This window comes from Pempheris klunzingeri, chromosome 24, assembly GCF_042242105.1.
Source record: "Pempheris klunzingeri isolate RE-2024b chromosome 24, fPemKlu1.hap1, whole genome shotgun sequence".
In the NCBI taxonomy this organism is placed as follows: domain Eukaryota; kingdom Metazoa; phylum Chordata; class Actinopteri; order Acropomatiformes; family Pempheridae; genus Pempheris; species Pempheris klunzingeri.
The window spans coordinates 4,432,862-4,451,741 of NC_092035.1; positions in this window are offsets into that span (position 1 = coordinate 4,432,862).

Consider the following 18,880-nt stretch of genomic DNA (forward strand, 5'->3'; position numbering starts at 1 on the left):
ACTTGGCCAGTCTGTAGCAGACTCTAATTGGAGGGAATGTCCACATTGGTGTTAAGAACGCAGACACGGCAGGTGTGTAGAACCAATTACTGACAGCATTTCACAAACCTAGATCCACAAGTTGTGTTTTGGAGAAACACAGCAACAGGTGAAACACTTGATACTGACTTCAAAGTGTGAAGCATGAGGATTTCCTCTGGCTCGCATGCTCTCCACATGCCATCTTTACAGCCGACCTTAAGACATTTACTCATGAACAACGTCAGATGTGATAAAAAATGAGAGCTTACATGGAAAGCTCTGTCAGATAAAACAGCACATGAGTGCGTAGCAGAATATCAGGAGGGTACCTGCTGTGAATCCATAATAACAAGCTACATTATTCCTTATACTAATAGATGGTGGCTTGGATGGAGGCTTGGCCGGAGCTATAAAAATGAAAAACGTTACAGTGATAATCTTGCAGATTACCACTTTAATGTGGGCTCCTGTAAAAAAATATTAACCTCGTAAGCTGCGTTAAACTATAATCTTAATGGATTTTATTACAGGCCTCCTTAAAATTCTGTTTAATTTGCACTTCCTCATATTCTAATCAGCAGATTAGAATATGCACGTCCCATCTTATTCAAAGCAAATGCTTATTTTTCAGTGCAGTTCAATTTGAATAACAGCTACCTGCTCTTCTGAGAAAGAAGGTACGTGTGAGTCAAACCAAACAGGCCAGGTCGAGAAAAATATCTGATCAATAATTCACTCTAGAACGATGCACTTGCTGATAGTCTAACTATCAGTTACTGAGCAACTGAGTGAGGTGGAAAATTCAACATGAGAGCTTAAATTGAAAGGGCGAAGAACAGAGTGGGTGGGAAATCGCATAGATCACTTTGGATGAAAGAGGAGAAACATGAAGGAGAAAAAGTGATGCACAACACCTGGGATGAAATATGTCTTCTACATGCTTTATCAAAAGCACCTCCAGGTATCTGATAGGTGGCACTATCTCGGCTGCTATTGGGAAATATTACTTCATCCGTGCATGCTGGTGCTAACAGGCAGTTTCTACACTACAAAAAGTGTCTCTTATTCAGTAATGATAGCATTTTTATTGGAGTTGTAGCAATGCCCAGAACCCATTATCAGCTGGACTAAAGAGCAAAAATAAGATATAGTCGCTTCCATCTTTACATGACCACAAGGGGCCAAAAAATATGGGTTGTTTTGTGCATTTGAACAAATAATTTGTGCTATAAGTTTTTTCTAGTTGAGGACAGTCCCCAAGTGGCTCTATGAAGGCCACACCATCACTTCCAAGACTCCTTGTGCTTCTTTATGCTGAAGATAGTTCCAAATGACATTGGCTGCAAGTTTGGGGTCGTTGTCCTGCTGCAGAATAAATTTGAGGCCAATCAGACGCCTCCCTGATGGTACTGCATGATAGATGAGTATCTGCCTGTATTTCTCAGCAATGAGGAAATTATTAATCCTGACCAAATCCACAACTCCACTTGCAGAAATGCAGCCGCATACTTGTAAGGAACCTTCATCGTGCTTCACTGTAGCCTGCACACGCATTATTGTACTGCCCTTCAGCAAACAAACTACTTTCTGCTACAGCCAAATATTTCAGATTTAGACTCATCAGTCCAGAGCACCTGCTGCCATTTTTCTGCACCCCAGTCCCTATCTTTTTGAGCACAGTTCAGTCGCTTGGCCATGTTTCCATGTCAGAGGTTTGGCTTTTTGGCTGCAATTCTTCCATGAAGACAACTTGGGTGTACCTGGTCCCACTGGTTTCTGCTGGTTCTGAGCTGATGGCACTGCTGGACATCTTTCGATTTCGAAGGGAAGTGACACAGACTGCTGATTTACTTATTTTCAAGGTATCAAATTTTCAAAAATATAGACATAGCCTTTTGTCCAGATTACTTCTTATCTAGGTAATTGGATCATTAAACGATCAGTTTAACGATTACCTCGAAACAAAAGAAGCAAAAGGATTGGAAGGGCCCTCCTTTACTGTTTGGTGGTTTAATGTTTTACTGTTAACCATTTTCTGTTTGGTCAAACTGAGCGTGACGTTCCCCTGAGACTTCCCCGGAGCACACACTTAAATGCCAACTAAAATCCCACTAAAATGTTTCAGACTTGTGCACCACTGCACAGAAACAAAGTCTTATTTGCACCAACAACTTCCATGCTATATACATCCTGTATTCTCAGGAGCCCGTTGCTTGTACTGTATGGTTATACTGTATGGCACCCAAAAGAAGAGAACAGAATATGTGGTCACTGTTGGACAGGTGAGGTTGAGAAAGAGATGCACTTCCTCCCACAATCTCACAACATTCAATGAAGATAAGGGACATTTACTTCGACAAATTCAGCTCTGTAATCTCAGATTTCAAACAGTTTAACAGGCTCTCCACATTAAAACTACCCCTGGGAGAGGGAGACAGGGCAGATCTCTGTTGTATATACTGTATATATAATCAACTAATCAATCTTGATGCTGTATTAGTCTTTTTATTATTGCGTATATAATTATAGGACAAATTGTATTTTGCTTTTTATCAATTCGTTTTTCATGCCATTAAAGCCAATTGGATTTAAACAAGCAAATAATAGCAATTTAGATGTGTGAACCTGCTGAGCAAAGCATCAGAAGTTTCAGCTCCTGGTTAACTTAGGTGCTACACTGAAAAGTGGGTAGAACCACCGTTATCTTCTCTCCTAACTGGTAGCCTACCTGATGAAATCCACATTGGCGCTCTTACGCACATTATAGCAGGTTTCTATGAACAATCAGCTCTGCACGGTTCTTCCCTTATTCGGCTTGTCAATGTTGTTCACAATCATTTTCACGTGGCTCCATTTCTATTTGGTAACAAATGGGAAAACAGCACTTGTGAGTACTTTGGGGTTTTGGGAGTTCAGCACAATCCCTCCAATGTCCCCGAGTACAGTTCATCCCCTTATGGAATGATGTATGGGAGAGCTTAACCTCTTTATTTTATGATCTGATTAATTTCTTTGTCACAGTCTTTGGTGACAAGCTGTAAAACAATATTCAGAAGTGGACATTCTTTGTGTAAAATACAATATGTTGAGGGGTATCTACTATTTCATAGAATTTTTTTTTTTCCTCGATCCAGCAACCTCCATGAAGGGCAGATTTACTTTTCATTCCTTCTTTCCTGATATCATTCAGACAATGTCTTTGTTAGAAGTGTCCAAGGGCAAAGTGGAAATGCGTGACCCTCTCTCCTCTTCTTCAATGGAGGGTTGAGCTCCAGCACTGCTGCCAGTGTCAGATGCCAGCATTGATAAAGCCAGAGGCAAGATGGCAACTGTCCACCCTGGAGCCTGCATTTTAAAACTGCTCCTGCCTGCAGCTTTCAGATGGGCACTAACTGCATAGAAGAACTCTGTCTCAGCTAAGCTTTAAGTCATTTGTTCTGTTTTATTTAATTACAGTTCTTAACAGCTTTTCTTTAACAGAATTTGCAATATAGCAATAGTGTACTGTGAAAGGGTACCTTATAGACAGATGAGTTACGTCTTTCAAAAATTGTCAAAAATGTCTCACTGCTCATTTTTTCAATCCACAATGTAATTTATTTCCGCTTTATCATATTAGCTGAATTATTAAACTAACATTAAAAGTTACATACTGAACCTTTAAGCATTTCAGTGGCAAAACTATGAAGGAGTCTTTCATGCAGCTGATGTACTTTGTTGAAGGCACAGTTCCCAGGTGTTTTTTGCAGATAAAGAATCAGTAATCTTGAGATTGGAGGAGACCATGAAACATGGCTGGAGGGTGTGTTCCTGGTGCTTACTGAGTGGCTCATGTGTGACTGGATTGGTCTTTAGCATTTAATTGCTGTATTTGTCGTTCATTTTATAAAACAGTTTCCTCCCAGTGCTCAAGTGATAGAATACCCAACTTAAAACTATTTCGGTTTTTTTTTTAAGTGTTATAGCATAATTTACTCAGTGCTCAAAGTACAGTAAAATGGTCCCTGTCAGTGTTTTCCTATTATATCTGATGTTTCTGGATCAATATTACTGCTGCATTAATGGTAAATGGTCTGTCGGTCTCTATTTGTATAGCCCCTTTCTAGTCATTTCAACTACTCAAAGTGCTTTTACATCACATCCTCATTTACCCATTCACACATGATTCATCCAGGAGGAATCTAGGTTGGAGGAGAGTATTCCTTCACACACATTCACACACCGAAGCCATGCTTCAGGAGCAAGTTGGGGTTCAGCGTCTTGCCCAAGGACACTTCGACATGCTGGCTCATAGCTGGGGGATCGACCGATTGAGGGACGACCCACTCTACCTCTGAGCCACAGCCGCCATTAATGTGTATGTTGCATTTTACTGCTGTAGATTTTTGAGGTTGTGCAAATTTTAAGTACTTTAGAGACTGTTGGGAAGTTTAATCTACAGCTACACATCATGATCTATAACACCACATGTGTTTGTAGTGTTGCTGTCCTATGAGAACCCTGTGTCTCTAAAAAAGCCTTAAAACTTTGAGATAAACAGCCGGTTTTCATCTTTGTGAAAATGCATTTTTCAGCTAATCCGATAAATACTTTATGTAGGTTAAGAAGAAGAAGGACTTTCACCACACAAATAAAGGAACAGTTCGTCCTTCATGTAATCAGAAACATTAAAGCATCCAGAAATGCATTGTTTCACTGGACAGGAACGGGTTGAAAAATTCTAATCTGAAAAGCAACTAAAGTTGTCAGACAAATGTAGAAGAGGAAAAAAGTAAATTATTTCTCTCTGAGATGCAGTGGAGAAGTATAAAGTTAATGTAAAGTAAATGTGCTTAGTTACATTCCACTAAATGAGCACTGGCAGTAGCAAAAACTAATTATCAATGAAGTCGCAGAAACACCATCCAGCTAGGCTGATATTTCACCTCAAACAATTCTTTTCTTGCAGCTCAAATTATTTCCTTTGAACGTTATTTTAAAATTAGTATTGACCTCAAAACTTACAATCCACATTCAAAGAACTTTTCCCCAGTTTGAGGACTTGCTGTGATAAAATTTATGTGGAACTTCCCTCTGGCACTGTGCCATCTGCTGTTGGAACCGCAGCAATTAAGCCACAAATAATAAGCCTATCACAAAGGTTTGAAAGTTAGCCGTTAATGATCTGCTTGCTATTGATTCTAATGTATGAGCTTTACAAAGCCACTGTTACTCAGAGACATGCAGAAAACACTACACTAGCATTAGAGATCATTACTTTTGCCATGACAGCATTACTGTAGTCATATATGTCCTGACTAATCAGACCTTTTTTAGCACTGTAATCTGAACTAAACTGTATATCACAATGCTAAAGTCTCCATCTACGTGGTCACTTGTTATATCACCCGTTTCATTGCCACATTTACAATACTCAGCACATTAAACAGACTGATGACTACTGAGTTACCTACCTAATTTACTACACTTTAACCTATGACTGTGAATGACTCAGTCCCTTTACAGAGTGCGGTTAGAGTGGTTATTGAGCACTAATTTAGGATCACCCCTCTGAGATTTAAATTTGTCTCCTTTTTGTGTGATTTAGCAGCTTAGTTGGGCTGGTGTGTGTTTTTCCTATCTCCTAGTCTCCAGTTTTAGCTTTGTAATAATGGCATCTTCCTTGATTTCTTCTTCCTACTTCTTTTTTATGTCTGGTAATAGTTGTGATCCCCGATACCCCTTGTGTAGATGTCAATCTTATGGGAACTTAGTGTTTACTACAAGGTTGAATTCTGAGCCCACTGCTATTTCGCCATGCATGAAAACTGTAGTGGTCAGAGGTGAAACATTCAATTAACAGCAATGGACCGAACATGAACTAGTTTGTTTGATCAGTGTTGTCTCGTATCAGACAAGAGCATAGAATAGCAACATTGCAATTATAACGTGGCAATAGCTAAATGCTATGTTCTGCAGGTAATCGGTCATAAACCAAAGTAATAGGGACATGAATGTGTTCTACCAAATTTAATGGCAATTCCAAAAGTTAAAACCTCTTATAAAACACTGAAAAGTCCAAAGTCATTAGGATATATCCTTTGGCAACCATTTCAGACCAATTCATATGATATTTGTAAGACACTCATGAAAAGTCAGGGGATCATCAAAATCAGTACCTTAGATGTTTGAAAAAAAATGTCTTGGCTGCAAGTATGACTAAATAGTGTAAAAGATTATTACTGAAAACATCAAATTGTCTTTTCAGTTCACCAAACCAGCAGGTTATTTTGCCTAAAAGCTGTGGTATTAGTATCTAACTTTCTAGAAGTGGACTTGAAGGACACACTTGCTTTCAGTGTACTCAAGTCTTCCTTCCTGTTCTCATTTGAAGGAGCTTCCTGCAACAATGTTGCTGTTCAGAGTAAAACTTAATTTTGCACTGAGGTGGATGTCATATGTCGTTATGTTGTCAGGTTTCAGCAAAATCAGCCAATGAAGAGTACACTGAGTCAAAAGGAGATGGCACACTCTTCTCTTTTCCTTCAGCTCTCTTTATCCTGTCCTCCCACTCTCTCCCCCCTTTTGATTCACTGCACAGTAAACATCACTCTTTCTTTTCTCCTCCACTCACTCAAGACTTTTTTTTCTGCCATACAGGTCTGTAGCTAAAGGGATATATAGTGTCTCTTTACGTGAGCGTGCTCTCGTGTATGTGGGTGGGTACTAGTGGGTACAGTACTGCTTCCTCTTTGAACTCTTCACAACGATGGCCAACCAAAGCTGTGATCTAAAATTTATGTGCCATGAAACGTGTGTACACACAAGCGTAAAGAGAGTGCATGTGCAAGAGCTTGTGCATAGGGTCGGAGCCTTGAAAGCCATGCAGATTAAGACTAATGAGAAGAAACTGAGACCCATTCTTAAATGACAGGTAGGTATAGAGACCCTTGTGCAGCGTGATGTGACATTGGAGTTATTGGACATTACCGCCTTGAAACAAAAAAACACTCATTCATTCTAAGTGGGAAGTGGAGTGCGTGCAAATACCAGAGTGCAGTCAAAATTGAATTAAATTAATTACTTTGAGATTAAGGTTGGACATACATAAGGAAAAAAAAAAAGAGTTTAAAATTGGAAATTTAGGACAGAGAAAGTCTAAAATAGGTCTGAATTAATTCAAAAATCAGACAGACAAATCTGGAAAGACAAAGATTAATAAAAGTTAAAACCCTTTGAAAGTTTAACTTTAATTTTGTCAAAGTTAATTTATTAGTCACTGGGTGTACCACTCAGCCTGTGAAAACAGTTATATAAGGACTTCTGTGACTCTGGAGGACAAGACTCCAAGATGACTTGAGTGACTTGAGTAACTTGGCTTAAATTTAAGAGACTACCTGCATACAAACTGGGGGAAAGAGACATATCGGGACAAATCTGGAGATGATGCTGAACATTGTTGCACAATAGTGTTGGAAATGGTGATAAGTGGTAAATCAAGACAAAACACAAATAGTACACTCTTGACAAAAGTCACTGGATTTAATTGTATTTAATGTAGGTTGAATAGTGTTATCATGTGCTCATCAGTATAAATACCTTGTCGCTGAATGAGCATGTGGCGTTTAAAGAAACTGGGCTCTGTATTGAATAACAATAATTTAGGATTTCACACTTCTGTTCAGCTCTACAGTCTATACTCCTGTGTGTGTCCTGTGTCTGACTATGCTTATGGTGTCTAGGGTTTACGTGAATATACAAGTTGTAATACTGTGCAACATAGAGCTATTCAATCTTTTCTGAGAGTGCACAAATTTACTTTAACCTTAGAGGAGATATACCTCCAGACATCAGACATAAGTGTCAGATGCTTCGTCTTTGGAACAGGCTCATTAAGATGTCTGAGCTGAGACTTAGTAAAACATATTTAATCAAGACGTTCATAAACAAAGATGAAAACCTTTTTGTCTAATAAAGTATAGCTATGGTGTAAAACATTATGTGAAGTATATTCTAAACAAAGGACAACAATCCCTCTGTGCACAGTTGCGTTCAGGAACCACTACCACTAGCCACAGAGACTGGAAGGTTCGATGACACTCCAGAGGAAGACAGACTTTGTTTGTTATATGAGCAAGGTGAAATTGAGAATGAGGTTATTTTTTGGTCAGTTGTCCTGCTTACAAGGACACAAGAGATTCTTTTTTGTAAAATGTCCTCCATTTTTGCTGTTTCTTTTGTCTGGATGACTGTGAAAAACTTGAGTTATGTTTTAGAAAGGAAAGTTTTTTTCATTGCAGAGTTTCTCTGCAAAGTCTGGGAAAGAAGACCAAGATGTAAAATAACCTGTAACTTAATAAGTATGCAAATGCTTTAACACTGCAACTGTAATTCTGGGCAAATTGTGTGCGTGACACAAAAATAAACAATGAATGAGTCAATCAATCTTGATAAATTCTGACAATTCTTTTTTTCTTTAAATCCGTCTGTCCAAAATCCATTAACTGCATACTATAATTTCTGTAGTGCTCTTTTATTGTTGCCAGGATAAATACAAGATCCCAGGTAGATATTAAGGATATATAGTGCAGAAAAACAGAAAGGACACGTGTAGTGTAGGTTTTAGGAACGAGGCCTTGCAGTATGCATTTGATTGTCTTTGTACCACTTGATAATAATGTGCTGACTTAAATGTAATGGAAAGTAGCTTTTGACAATGTTGCTCTTTTCAGTTTTACTTTTAACTTTCATTTCATCGGTTCACTTCAGTTCACTACAGTAACATTACAGATGCACTGCAGGGGCTTCATCACTAAAAAAACACAACATTCCTGCCACCGCTGCTCCTATCTTAACTGAAGTTTCAACAATAGATAAAAACTAATCTCCCAATTCCACAAGCAATTCCTAAACTCTGGCTGCGTCCTCATATGGACTGTACATGTATAGATGTTTTTTCCACCACTGTTGGGTGTTTTTTTGACCAGGAAATCCTATCTAGAAACTCCATTCTTTAGTTGGCACTCACCCTGTAATAACTGTACCCTTGATAAGAATATAATATCAAAAAGCTTGCTAAAATGGACGAGAAAAAGCAGGCGTTCGCTGAGTTGGAGACATTAATCGTTTTGATGGAGGAGGAAATCCCCACCTTTTTCCAGTTATCCAAAAGCTTTTAAATTCTTTTAAACTCACACTTGCACATATTTTATTTCTGACCCATGTGTGTAAACTTGACATAGAAGTACAAAACTATTTCTGTTTATACAGTACGAAAGAAAAATTATAAATTAATTATAAATTGTGGTAATCAAAAACTAAATATTTAATGAATACCTGAAATAATAAATGATGAAATAAAATAATTTCAAAAGATGAAGCAAAGAAACACGAAGCCATGAATGAAATTACAGAGGAAATGGGTCATTTTTGACCTATGTTGTGCATTAGAAGGGATTTACATAGTCCTTCGTACTCATGGGTTGGTATCATTTTCTCCATATTTGTGATTTTATTTTCTCTGGACATCACTGATTGCTTTGGAAAAGCTGTGTGTGTTCGTTTTCCATGCCCAATACAACATGTAGCTCAGAGACAAAAACATGAAACCAGCTTTGATCATGTGGGGAAACTTAAAAGCCCCTCTGGATCATCACAAAGACTGGCTTCCTTGAGGCCTGTGGATTCTGGTCACAGAGATAATCTGATCTCTGCCCACAGGAGGCAATGGCTTTCAACTTTGGCAAACCTCTTTTCTCTCTTAACCAAGAGTCAGCCGCTGAGTCAAGCTGCACCACATCTTTAGCCCATATTTTCTTCTAGTTGTGTATAAGAAATTATAGGCTGGCCAGTTTGCCATTTACAGTCATGTTAATAACTAAAAGTTAGATTCTTTTGCAGTTATACCACGGCAAAATATGTAATTGCCTTGCACACACCTTTGAGTATTCAGCAGGGCAGTGAAAGGTGTGACAAATTGAACAGATTAGCTTCGACTACAACATATATTGTTTAATGCAATTTCTCCTGCATAAATTTGCTGTAGATGTGTTTGAGTGTCTTTTGTCTATTTTCTCTTATCTCCAACTCGCAGACTTAATTACCCATGTGAGTCCATGTGGAGCGCACAACAGAGAGAGGTGGTGCACCACTTGTGCTGGTAATTATTTTGTACTTCACCGAGCTTGTAGACAACCCACTGAAAATGTAAGCAGCATCCATGATGACAAAGCATCAGCAATGGGCTGCTCTGGGCTGATTACAGAGTCGTAGCCTGTAAGATGGATTAAGCAGAGAGGAGGAACATTAGCCATCTTGACATAGAGGTCAACTTTGTCCTTACAGTGGGATGAGTCACATTTTCTTTCAGCTCATATGTTTGACTTTAATCAAAGCAATTCCATCAGTTCAAATGAGAGTATTTGGATAAAGAATATAAGCAGCAGCAGTAGAATTACTCATTTACATTCGAGGATGGTAAACATACCGTTACTGTGCATTACAAGATTTGAAAGTAAATACTGGATTATTAGATCGATTTCTCCTCTTCAGTTTATACTTAATTTCAGAGAAAATAATGCCATTTTCCTAAACTATTGGGCATTTTGTGCGTTATCTTTGACAATTACCATTAAATCTACCTATTTGTGCTCTAAATGAAATATTTTAGTCCACAGTCTCTCTCTTTTTCAGGCTCCAAACAATCCCTGATGCTCATAATGAGATGCTTTACTTAGGATAAGGTTTCAAAACTGGCTGGTCATGCTGAGCTCTGCATGCTGGCCAGGTGTCATCACTTTACACCAGCATTCAGAGACAAGACCCCTCGCTGTCACCAGCTGCTGTCCTCTAATCTCTATCCCCTCCTGTCTTTCCTTTTTATTCCTGTGCTCTTTTAGTCTTGTTTGTTTCTCATGCTCTTTCCATTGCTCCTAATTTCTATCCCTTTGCTTTTGCCTCCCACTGTTTCTGTGTATGTCTCGCTCTCCCGACTGCTGTTGCGGATTGTAAACTCACCCTACAAAACGTAGCAGAGAATTAAAATGTTCTTTTGATGTGGTTGGGATTACACAAACGCCTACAGCATTCGCTAGCACATTGGTTATTTCTACAGCGTGGTGGGCAAAAGGTCAGGACTAACACCTTTTAAAAGTTTTCTTAGACAAGTGAAAACCTGTGAGAACTTTCTGGAGCTATTCCCAACAATTCTGAACAATTATTAATTACAAGCTGTCACTGGCCTTGTCCATGGGAAAGTAAAATCATTAGGTAATGAGGCATTGTCAACAGCGAGAAGAGGATGCTTGATAAAACGTGCTCTTGTTGACAACTGATTATGGTAATTTGAAGAAACTGCTCAAGATTTCATTCAAACAAAAGTTTAACAAATTGTTGCACCATAAATGTTGATTAAAAGCTGTGAAGCCACTGTTCCATGAAGCTTTTCTTACAGTGAAACTGACAAACGACATTAACAAACAGCACAAAAAGAACAGCGGAAGTATATCTCGTTTGTGCTAATCACTGTGGGGAACTACGTGTCAGCTTTAAAGACACATTACCTGCAGAATCTTTCCCTCATCTGCTACAGAACGAGTGCTGCTAATTTAGTCCAAAGATCTGTCTGATCACTCAGAGCATCAGTCTGTGGGTGTTCGGTAATTACAAGATGTGCGCATCACTGTGGAGAGGGATAATCAAGGACATGCAAACGCAGTACATTTGGATGAGCTGAAAAAGCTTGAGAACAGCAGCTGTCATTATTTCTGCACCATACCTGGAAACCTGCGAGTCCACAGATAAGGAGATTTTAAAACAAGAAGGTAGGTGTGTGTGTTTATAGTATGTGGAAGTTCATACATATAAAAGATTCAGAGATCTTATTACTTCCATTATGGTCACGACAAGTAGCACTCACACTGAATAAATATCAAAGATAATGAAATGAATTGGGCATTTATGCAAAGCCACCATCCGCCTTTTTAAAAGAATTCAATAATCTAATACAATTAAGTTAAATCCGCAATCAACTGAGAACATATCAGAGATCTTTGTGATATTTGCACAGTCTAGCTGTGATCGATCAGTGCATCCAGCACTTCTCATTCTATCATCTCTTCCTCTGGCTTTGTGCTTTTGGAATTATGCCTGGTGGTATATCAACACCAGTCTGCAGTCATCAAACTGTAACCCCTACCAATGATTTACGTTCTACGCTTGTTAAATACTGGGCTTCTAATCAGTGTTACCAGCTGGTGTTGGACGGATGTGCCATGTGGGAAGAGCTTGGATAAAAAGGTGAAATGAGGTGGACTAAAATGACAAGTATACCATGTTTTTTCCTACTTTCTCAATATATTATGTCACGTTTATTTGTTTAGCTCAGTATCATGTGAAACCTCAGGCTTTATAGGCCCACAACAGCATTATTGTACAATAATGGACCCACAAAGGACACTTTGTGGTTTAAGAAGTGACTACGGTGTGGTTGAGAGACCTGATGTATCATTGAGATACATGTGGCCTTCACCAAATAACAGCAGAATATCTGAAGTACGCTAACCACAGAATCGATGTTTTACTAACTGTGCATTTTTCTGGATTGTTACTGCATAGCATGCTACCTGTTGCATGTTGTCTCTCTTATTCATACCAGTAGTCAAAGACAAATCCGGTAAAATATCCAGCATAGAAAGTTACAGACAATTACCTTGGTTACACCATCTTTCTGCTTTATACATGCTTTCCATTTTTTTGGTGCAGTTATAGCAAAGGAATATGAAAGAGCTTCAGGCTACATTTCATAATGCATTCAGCATCTTGTTCAAGCTTCTAAGATGGATAAAGGCAAGTTGTGTGTTTGTAACTAGTAATGTTCCAACCTTTCATATTGTGTTGAGAAATGTTTAAATGTATGTGTTGATTTATTAATTAATCCTACTGGCTTTAACTGAGCCCACACAAAGTGACACTAGCTTTGGGAAACACTGGAACGAATGTCTGTATGCGTTTTATCACAAGCAAAGAAACAGATCATATGAAAACAGTGCATGAACATGTGCCGCAGAGGAACACAGCTAACTTGTTCAAGCAACTGAAAAAACACCATAAACTGTAGTGCGATAAATTACTTTTAGAGCACATTTAAACACAGCTTATGCTGACCAAAGCTCTATATAAAAGGACAGCACCTAAGACCTCTACAAAATAACATTAAAATACTAAGACAAAAAGTAAAACAAAGACAAAGACAAATAATAATGCACCTCTAGTCTGGACTCAAAAACAGATATGCAGGAAACGCATCTAAATATCTAACTGCAACTGTTGCCACAGTCATTGTGCATCAACAGCAAAGGCTCTGTCACATTAAACATACAATATTTGCTATGAGATCTAAGAGACCTCAGAGCCAGTCAATGAGGTGATACAAGATTTGACCAGGCTTGAAAGCGATCAGCAAGGTCTTAATGTAGAACTCTAGTAGTACATATTTTGGCGTATTAGATAATAATAGTAGTTTGAATGGTAAAGTTTTGGAACTGGTCCAGTAGATTGCCTCAGCTGGCAGCCGCAAAACGAGCTGCAATGGCTACAACCTGATCCTTTGGGACAACTGTGCCTGATCAGAGTGCATCTACCATCTAAAGTGTTTGTTTGCGACTGACAGGCTCAGATTAACATTCAGTGTCTGACAACAGGGAAAGAATCCCTACAGAGATTGACCTTTTATTTTTTTTTGTTAAACAGTAAGATCCATTTTTTTGTTTAGCCAGAAACAGCAGTTAAAACAACAAACAAAAGTTATTTTGACTCAAAATACTGCGATAAAACTATTTTATTGATTTTAAAATAAGTTTACTGCTTGGGCTGTAAGAACTGCGTCCATAGATACGGTCTGTTATACATAGCCATAGTTCTGCTACACATCAGAAAAGAGTCTTCAACAAAGCTGTATAATTAAGTCAGACAAAGTCCCCTGTTCTGCAAGGTGAGCCCCAGTGAGTCTGCCAGCAATTTGGTGTTAAGCTTTTATTTGTAAACAACTCAAATGAGAAAATTCATACATTGACATGAAGTGGTGCCCCAGGCATTAATTATCCTAAAATTGTTGGGAGGCAAACTGGGGATAGATCAAATCTCCTGTGATCCAAGGGACATCTGTATGTATCTGACAGTAGAGTGCATACATACTGTTAGCATGTAGAATGATACACACTACGTACTAATTAATACAGCTGTGACGTCGTTGACTGCTGTTGGCTCAGTCTGCTCATCTGTGGGAGCTCTTGCTCATCACTTTCTTACATTTTATGTCGGCTATGAAAATAATTGATTCCCTGAAGAGAAGGAACCAGTGAGCAGCAGTGACTGTCCACTTTAACATTAAAGCTGAGCTGCAACTTGATCAAGTGTCAAGTGGCAGCTGGACTGCTTTGAAACTGAACCTTTGATAGTGAGATGCTCAAGGCTTTAAACCTGGTTAGTCAAATGTAAAACTAATGTTCATGCTAGTGCAGCTGGTTGAAATGCCAAGTGTAACGTAATGATGAAGAGTGGAAGGACCAGTACCTTTTCTTCTCAGTCACCTATACTCACTGAAGCTGAATTATTGCAACGCAGACCTCACATCTCAATGTGTGTTCTGCGTGGGCAGCTTCCTACACAGAGAAGATATGAAATTCGGCTTTGTCAAAATTGAAAATTATAATACATTTGATATGTCTGTCTTTGCCTTTAGCACATTCTGTACAATTGATGTGCAACACTCAGAAAGGTGTGTGGGCAGCACATGCTTTTCTCAACTGTTACAATAATTTGTTATGAATATGTGGAAACAAAATTTACATGGTTTCCATGTTTGGTATTCACCTCATGGAAAGTGTTATGCTTCAACCAATTGTTTATAATAACCAAGCACATTAGCATTTTAATTAGATGCAGGCCATTTTTTATTTTGCATCTTCTGTTCAGTTAATAATAAATAATTACTGTACTTTAATGTAATACTCGTCATTTATCAGTGATTAAAAAATCTTCCCAAAATGAAACATTTCCCTCCCTCCTTTCCTGTTTTAATTTCATTGTTCACACAATGTGCTATTTCTGTACCCGCGCCCCCCTTCAGTGTAGCTTGCAGTCAATAACAGTGGCTTCAATGAATATGAATTTCCCCTCTGCTATGATCCTTTTATTGTGACTATCTTGGCTACTAAAAATATTCACCTCATGATTAAGGTGGAGATCTGGCACTGTTGCTTTCATTGTCACTTAAAAAACACCCTCTATTTCACTGGCTGTGGAGTAAAATTTCTATTTGATTATTTAGCTATTCTACCAGGAGAAGCAGCATATTAAACCTCCCAATTCTGATCAGGCAGATGCAACAGGCAAGTGCACTCTTGAAAGGATTGATGCTGGGGAAAAAGGGCCGTGAGCCCTCCATAAAGAACATCTACAAATTGTCTTGACTCGGCAAGGACAGCCACACAATAAAATGTCAGTGATAGGGGTTTGATCAGAGGTAGAGGTTGAAATAGTTTTCTGGCAGGGCCTTGCCATCTAAAGTGGGCAGAGAACCCCAGGGGAAAGGAGATTATCTTTGTTTTACCGAAACACCGTTGTACCCAGTTGATTCAAGAAACATGAGGCTAGCCAGTTATGTACTCTGAAGAGCTCCATATCATCAGCACCATTTAATCTTTGCCCTGTTGTGTGAAGTGTGAACAATCACACAAAAATCAACATCTTGATTTCTCCAGTTCCTCTGTTGCTATTTAGAGCTACCACTGTATGTTAGAAGCCTTGTGTAGCTTTTAATGTTGCAGAAAATGTATCTCTCCTATGACAGTGATTCTATAGTCCCCCAAGAGCCACAAGGGCAATTTTGCACTCTTCTGAAGTAGCTTTTATGTCCCCTTATAGCACTTTTTGATTACTTTGCATGAAGCAATTCTGTATCAGCACAACTTTAAATCCAGTAAACATGCACGCTTACAAAGCTGTATAGCTATCATCTTCCTTTCGAGTGTAACAAGGCATAATCCAAGGAGTACATAATTAGGTAAATGTCAATGTCTTACATGGTGCACAATGGGGTATGGGGACAGTGGTCACTGGGAGAATGACATCTAGCTGAAAATTAATTTAGACTTTGGCTTCTTCTTCTCAACTGAATGAATAAAATGCATATTAATCACAAGAATCACAAATACAAACATCTCAAGTACCACAAACAAACATGGATGGGAGTGGAATCAAGCTGCTTTGTGTGAAAAGAATTCAGCACCACAGTTGGGTGGACAGCACCACCTCAGGATTTACTGTTAAGGCAAAGTTAACAAAAACAGTATAGGATATGTAAATGCAATCCAGAGTTAGCTTAGCAAAGGAATAAAGGGTTGACATGTGCAAGTGTGAAAAATCAAGATCTGGCATTGCATTCTGTTGAAACCTAATCCAAAAATCAATTCTGTTATCAAATCCAAATCAAAACCAAACTATTCGGAATCTTTTACTGAATTTGCATTTGGCTTTCAAGGTTCAGTCATTTAAGTGACATCTGCAATTACCTGGAAATGTAACACTACCTGAAGCTACAGCCTGATAATGAGAGGAACACCCTTCTACATAAAATGTTAATTAAATGTGCACCTGACACACTAAATTAACATAAGCTACCATCTTTTTTTTTCACAAGCTCCTTAAACTAAATACTGGAGGTGCTGTTTCAGAACTATAAAGTTGATGAGTGCAAACTCCATTAAACTTTTAATGGGAAGATTGTGACTATTGAAATTAATTTCATCACAAAATAAAATACACAGTCCACTTTGCATCATAAAACTGTGCTAGAGTTAACAAAAGTTAAAGCTGATATCCAATTCTTCTAAAACTTTAAATGTCTGTAAAGCACTTTGAAACTGCCTGGTGTATGTACTGTGCTACATGAATAATTCTAGCCTGGGAGCTTCTTAATACATATGTACATTGAAATGTGATTTAATTTAAGTTTACTGTTGTACAAGGCTGGATTTGCACTGATGAGAAAGTGCAGCATATTCCACACTGCTAGATTCCGTCGTAATATTACATTTAAAACATGCTAGCATGACTTGGACAAGGCTCACAGGTGTGGGCTTCATACATCACCAGGCCATCAAAGAACATCTTCTTCACATGTAGCAGTGCCAGCATTATGTATGCATCGCCAAAGCTCTGTGGGGCTCTAAATATTGTAAAAGATCCATTTGAGTGCGTGCAAACTCCAGCCAGTTTATTCCATCAGCAACACCTTCAAATACGGAGAACAAAGTCTCTGGATCCTCCTTTTTTTGGTAAAAGCCTCAAATTACCCGAAATAACAACATTCTCAGAGAACTCTAAAGGAGAGGAGGAATTATATCACTTTCAGCTACCATTTTACTACTACCAATTAAATCAAGTTTGTAGTGCTGCAGATTTAGTTCTGCCCGCTCTGTTTGTTGCTGCAATTTTTCTACTGCAATATTACTGTCAGTTTTAGCGTGTTGTTTCACCTTTGTGTGCCATTTGTAACATTTGTAATTCTTTTTGTTGCTCAAACCTCGAACCAAAAATAAAGCCACAAATGGCAGAAAACCCAGCAGACAGAGCAGGAGACTCAGAACAGAGGCTTTTCAACTGAGAAAATAGGCTGTTCAACACTTTCTATCACTAAAACTCCCATTTCCACAAGATTGGCCATCAAAATTGCCTCAACACTGTCCTTTAATCTCTTCCCATCAATTTTAATCTTGTAATGTTCTACAATTTTCAATAACTGGTGTTTGGTACATTTGGTACTGATGGAGTGAGGGTTAGTCAGCAATGTCATTCATCGAGAAAATGCTCTCACAAAACAATATAGACCCACAAAAACGTACATTTACTTTACAAACTTGGAGGTAAATGATAATGACTATGAATGTGAGGCCCAGTTATTAGCCTTTATAAGGTATTTTGTTCCCTCTGACTGCCTTTCCAAAACCTTCCTATAGACACTTAATGTCTTCATGTAGGTCCATGGCAGGTATTTATGCACCAACTCCTGTGCAAATTTACTGCAGCACTACAAAAACATATAAACAGAACCCAAAGGGATACCATAGCAGGGAACGTCCAAAATGATTGTGCACAGACCATCACAAACCCTAGCCAACAGAATAACACTGTGACACAATAAACAACAAGTCTTTCCACCCCAGACAACAAGCAAAAACTGTGTGCTCCCTCCAAAATACTTACCTAAACAAAGACCAATCAAGGCCTGGACTTCTACAACTACCAACTATGTAACAAGTAGCACCTCCTACTATTAATTTGTGTATGATGCAACATCATTGACAAATTAATCTTCTGTCTACCTGCATGGATAACATTAAAACAGCAGAACTGTGCATTGAAATACGAGCCTCTGTGTCTACTGAAAATCACTTCTGCACCAAAATGGAAACAGATTACCCCCAAATTTGTTACAACCTGGCTCTTGGGCCATGACAAAAAGAAGAAAGTACGCACAGTTGTATTGGGAAGAACAAGCCATCATATTTATTTACACAATGTAAATAAAAATGATGGCCATTGTCATTTCATACATGAGTTAATATTCATTAACTCAGTGTATAGTTAATGTGTATATATACTGAATATAATATATATAGTGAATACACTGTTGTTAATATTCATTAACTCGGTGTATGAAATGGTCAGTGTCCTGTTGTATGGTGTCAGATGTGGTGTAAAGATAAACACAACCAAACCAAGCACAGGTGGACCCAGTTGCTCTACCGTAAACTCCTCCTCCCATGACCTAAAGGGAGCCACAGCACACAAGCAGCAGCCAAGGTCATGACAGACAGGT